Here is a 6,000-nt window from a genome sequence, read left to right on the forward strand (position 1 = left end):
GGAGTTAAGTTCACGACAGACTCTAGACACAGATTTGGAGATAGGGTCATTCTCCCCTCTGACCCCGCATCCCATCTTACACATACTCTGCCACGCACACCTCCCCCGCTGCGGAGGGTAGGGGTGGGGACGAAGTAGCAGCGTGGGTTCTCCAAGGAGGCTGCAGCACCTGAGGCTGTGGCTGGTAAGGCACCTTGGCCAGGAGGTTTGTCCTCGAGCATATGAGAATCCCCAATCTCTAACTCCCAGAAATGGCCCAGGGAGACTGGGAGGAGGAAGCTGAGTTCCTGTGTGAGCAAAAGGGGGAAGAGCTTATAGTTCTGGAATTGATATTAACATCACCTCGTTTGTATCTACAGGTTGATGAGAACTATATATAGTGAAGCATCTCAAAGAACGTATACTATACTTCTTTCAAAAGGTTGGTGCCCAAGGCATCCTTTTGGGTTCTCTCACTTCAGGTTTGTCTCTGGCCACATGTTCCCGGCTTGCACTCATTCTCTGACTTCTTTCCAGTCCAGGCCTCTAGCTTGACCTACCGTTCGACCATTCGGATCCTCGTCTTCCTGCTTCCTTTCCCTGTGTGTGCTCAGCATTTGCCTGCTGGCATGGCCTCTCTGCAGAAAGAAAACCTGCAGTGGACGGATCTGGAAGACACCCCACCACACCCCACCCACCCCTTTGTGTGCTTCCGCCAAAGAGGACACATCTGCTGAGTGTCTGTAAGCAGATGTTGGTGCCAGTAAGTTAGAAAGAAGGACCCCAAATGTAACAGAGGTTAAGGGCAGTTCAAAACTTGCCTTGAAGTTTCTTTAGTAGCCAAAGCATGCAAAGAATTGGAAATGGCGCAAACATCCATCAGTAGGGACCTGCTTAAATAACTTATGGTAATATGGGCTCACATTTAGAGGACTTACCATGTGTCAATATGTAATATTTGTAAAGATATTCTAAGTGCTTTGCAAATATTAACTTTTTAAATCATCATAGCAATCATTTGAGATAGATCTGTATAGATCCTAATAATACATATAGGAAAACTGAGGCACAAGATGCTTAAGTGACTTACCTAAGGTCACATAGTTAGGAGCGAGAGAGCTGGGATTCATCTAATTCCAGTGCTTCCGTGTTTCATAACTATGCTGCACTGCCACTCAACCCGGATGTTGGGAAAAAACAGATCCAAACAATGAGGATAGAATATAAAATATTTAGTTGTATATACTTAGAAACAGGCTGCAAAAGAATGAGTATGAGTGTAGTTTGGTACCTATATAAGAAAAAACATCCAGGCAGATATACACCAGGCAGACAATAGTATATCTCTGAAGGATGGGACTGTGGAGGACTCTTCCTTTCTAGGTCATACATTTCTATATAATTTTAACATTTGAAACAAACATGTATTGCTTTAGAAAACAAACAAGACAAATAACACTTTTTTAAAAGGATAACAATTATGCTAACTTTAATCTTTTAAAAAGTTAGAACTAATAAGTGAAATGGTGACAGCAGGCCTTGTTAGTCCATATCTTCAGGACTTTGCATAATGCTGGTTCCTTCTACCTAGAATTCCTTCTACCTTTATGTGGCTTTCGTGGGCTTTCATTTATCTCCAAAGTCCAGCTTGTGTCATTTTCCCCAGACACAGTACACTCTTGCCTTTGTACTATTGTTATCCATGGCTTGCCCTTCTTTTGATTCATTTACCCCATTGTGTCGAGATTATTCATTTCATGGTCTGCCTCCCACTCTACTCAGTGAACTCTTTATATAAAGTGTGTGGAGCAAAGTAAATGTCCAATAAATAATTGTTTTCACTTAATTGAATTCAACTCTGAGAAAGTGGCCCCGGTAGCTAGTTCCTCTCCGTCCACAAGACGGAGAATGTTGCTTATGGATAGGCCTATATCTTCAGCTCTTGGGAAGCAGAGTTCAAAACACTGAGAGCAAAGATAAGTATGACCGGGCAGGAACTCTAAAATGGGAAATGGTCCAAATGCCCTTGGGAGACTCCACTGCTCTGATTAAAAATGGCCTTGACATGCAGGAAACTGAGAAGGAATCAGAAGAATCCCAAGGGGGCACTTAGAGAACTTTCTTGGAGAATTGTTGGTTAAAAATATATAAACATAGGAGATAAGAAAAGTCTTGGGACCAAGGATAAAATCAAAGGGTGGCCTAATGCTAAGAATAAATTTAAGAAAGCTGGAGTCTAAAATAAGCCAACTTCTGCAAAGTGTGCCAAGAACATCTGAGATAATTTTTACCATATCTACAGCAAGAAGAATGTAAAGGGACAGCATCTGGGCTTGGGGCTGCTGGCCTCTGTTTCTGATGACAGAGTAAGCAGGAGCACTTGGTCAGGTTGCTGGGCTCCAGGGGTGAGAGGGTCAGGCAGAGAGGCTGGCCACCAGCATGCCACATCTTCACTGTGCCTTGACACATCCTGCTTCTGAATCCTGGACGAAGCCCCCGCTCCCTGGACTGTTTGAGCTGACAGAGGACCAGTACCATCTCTGCAGCCATTCTAAGCACGTGAGAGCCACAGTGTTTACAAGACATGACATCACTTCCACCAATCACCCTCAGAGGGAACTATAGAAGCAATCTCATTCTGACTAAACAACGTTTTATTTTTAGTCTCTGGTTGCTGCAGTGATTAGTTTCCTTAATTTGCATATCTCTCCAAACCTGGAAGAAACATTTCTAAAGCCTTGCCTTAATGCATACATTTAAAAAAAAAAAAAAATGTACCTATGCCCAAAGACAGAGGATGAGAAAAAAAAAAAAATCTGTCTAATTTAGAAGCACTAATGAGTGTTTTAAACTATAGCAGGAGTGGAGGAAGGGTAGGGGGGCGGGCACCCGGATATCGTTATTGTTAATAGCCAGCCTAATTTGTAGCATCTAAAGTAACTTTTTACGCTCAGTTTGTACTAATTGTCTTGTGGTTTTTAAAATTGCCCAAAATAGGTGTTTTTTTTACCACTTTCTACTTCATAAAAATTACCTAATTTTTAAATTAAAGTCCAAATGGTCACAATTAACTTACACTTTATAAATACAAACCTGTATTCAGTGTGCTAGGGCTGAATTTTCATTGTTGTGCGTGTCCAAGTTCCATATATATTAATTTAAAATCTCCAGGTGCTAATGGAGAATAAAGGTGAAATCAAATAGATGAATTTGCATAAAACAAATTAGTGTAAATTTACTTTTCCCCAATAAGCCCTAGGAAATGAAAACTTAATGGACAACTAATTAAATATCAAGTCATCCTACAGCCGTGATCTATGGCTTGACTTCCCCCCAAAAAAGCCTAAGAAAAATATTTTACAAATGCAGATTAGTCTAAATTACATTATATCTTCATTGGATCACCTATGTTAATATTCATGTGCTGTTACTTACATTTTCCTAAGCTCATCTAGGGCCAAACTTAACGGATTTCAATTAAAATGCACTCTGGAATGTCAAGAAGAGGGTTGCTTTTGTCTCCAGGGCACAGTATGAGTTTGGCATTTTTGCTTATGTAAATAAAGTGCCACCCAGGATTTATTTGCATTTTTCAGCATGGTTATACTTCTACGTTATAAATCATCGATTTATAGTTATTGCCTATAAATCATTGCCAGGTTATGGAGATAGAATCTTAGAAAACAAAAGCACTCCAAATGGTTATTTACCTTGATTCCTTCTGCAACTGGAACTTAGGAGCCGGGGGATGGGTGTGAAGAGGAGGAGGAGCTTTACTATTTCCCTTTTCACATTTAGAATTCTATATGATGTGCTTGCATTACCTAGTCAGAAGTATAAACTAAGTTTTTAAAGCCGTTGCTCATCCCTGGGACTGAGGGCATGCAGTATATAAACCAGTTTACTCAGAACTTAGGTTCAGTCAACCAGCCCTCTGTGTACTTGTTTAAAATCTTCCCCTGTTGTCCTCTTACTCAAATTATTTAACCCCTTATTCAGCTTCTCCCGCAATGCTTCTGAAATGGTTCTCCTGAAAATCACCGTTTCTTTCATTTTTGCCTCTCGGAAGCATCTTGTACGATTGATAATTCATTGATGCCTATTCGTTCTTTCAGTCATTCAGTGAGGTCTGGTGTAGCCCCCTCTTTGATCCAGGCACTCTGAGGGGCACTAAGACGAATAAACTCCAATCCCTTTTCAAGAAGCTCAGTGTGATGAAGGAAGTTTATATTACATTGTGATAGGTTATATGAAAGAGGTCTTTACAGAAATGTGATGGGAACTCTAAAGACGTACCCTGATCAGCTTGGTTGGGGAAGGGGAGAATGCCAGAAAATGCTGGCAAGAGATGGTCACTCTTGCTGATGCTCCAAGGGCACATACTAATTATCTGTGCATAAGAGAGTGTGTTGGTGTATTCAGAAGAGTTCCTTGAGTACACAGTTTGCGTGGGACTTTATATTATAGTTGAGGCTGAAGAGATACTCAGAGACGAGACATGGGAAGCCTTAGGTGCCAAGTTTTAACTTTAACCCAAAGGTAATTGGAGCCACACAGGGGTCTTCTTGCACGTAGGATTTTAAGCATATTTGTGATATTCAGATGCACATTTCAGACCAATCACTCTGACAGCAGTATGAAGACTCTAGAAAAGGAAGACATAAGGATCAGGAAGACTGGGAACCTGTTGCCAGGAACCAGGAGAAAAATGGCGAGTCCTTAACTAACATGGAGAGGAAAGGGTAGAGTTTTAAAATGGAACCAGGATGACTTAGTGATGAATTGGATTGGGAGTAAACAATGAAGGAATGGTTGGATCTGGAATGAAGCCTAGGCTTCTGATATCTTCCCTAAGATTCCCTTCTCTATGGCCTCCATGGGAGGCACTAGAGGGCAGGAATTAATAGTATAGGCTTTGGAGCATGAAAAATATGGTTTTAAAAGTTGGCTGTACTGTACATTAATATGCTAATTTGGGGGGAAATTTCTTAAGCCCTTTAAGCTTCAATTTCCTGATAGGTAAAATGGAAGTAATATACCACATAACTCATAGCAAAGTGTACATAATAAATGTTCAATAAACACTAGCTGTTTACTATTACTGTTATCATTATCATTCTAATTTATTTTTGCCAAATAAAGTAAGGCATTATTAAAGATGATTGTATTACACACAGAAAACATTGAAAACTGCAACTATTATAATTCAAAAATTGCAAAAAACTAACATGACCATTCTACCTAAACAATTTAGAATTCTCAAGAAGTTTTAGCTAATGTATTTTCTTCTTTCTCTAAACTTCCCTTTAAGTGGCTGAGACAGTTTGTATTGCTTTATTGCTCTTGGAACTCAAAGATGGCATTCTCATTTTTAAAAAGTGATCTTGCTGCATCTAAATATCTGAAAATTTCACTTGAGACATTATTAGGGTTTTGAAAAGAAATATATTGATTTTAAAAATTATCTCAAATTTACAGACAAATTGCAAGTTCAGTACACAGAATTTTCTCTTTTTTTCATACCTTAATAGCTTAGTGTGTATTTCCTACAAACAAGGACATTCTTCAACAAAACCACAATACAACCGTCGAAAGCAGGAAATTAACATTGGTTCATTACTACCATCTACTTCTCGGTTCCACCCATTGTCTTCATTATGTTCTCCATAGCAACAGGATGCAGTTCAGGATCATGCATTGCATCCAGTTGTCAAGTCTCCTTCGTCTCCTTCACTCTTTCAGAGTTCTTCAGTCTTTGCTTGACTTTCATGCCATTGAGCTGAAGATTACCAGTTAATTACTTTGTAGAACGCCCCTCCATTTGCATTTATCTGATATTTGCTCATGATGAGATTCAGGTTATGCATCTAATCATATATATGATTCCTGTTGGCAGGAATATCAACAGAAGTGATGCTGCTTTCTTATTGCATCCAATCAAGTGACTCAAGATTCCATTTGTAACATTACTGATGGCATTTACTTAATTAAGTTGGTGTCTGCCAGGCTTCTTTGCTATAA

The sequence above is a fragment of the Balaenoptera borealis genome (genome assembly GCF_965194805.1).
Source record: "Balaenoptera borealis genome assembly, chromosome: 6".
Lineage (NCBI taxonomy): Eukaryota > Metazoa > Chordata > Mammalia > Artiodactyla > Balaenopteridae > Balaenoptera > Balaenoptera borealis.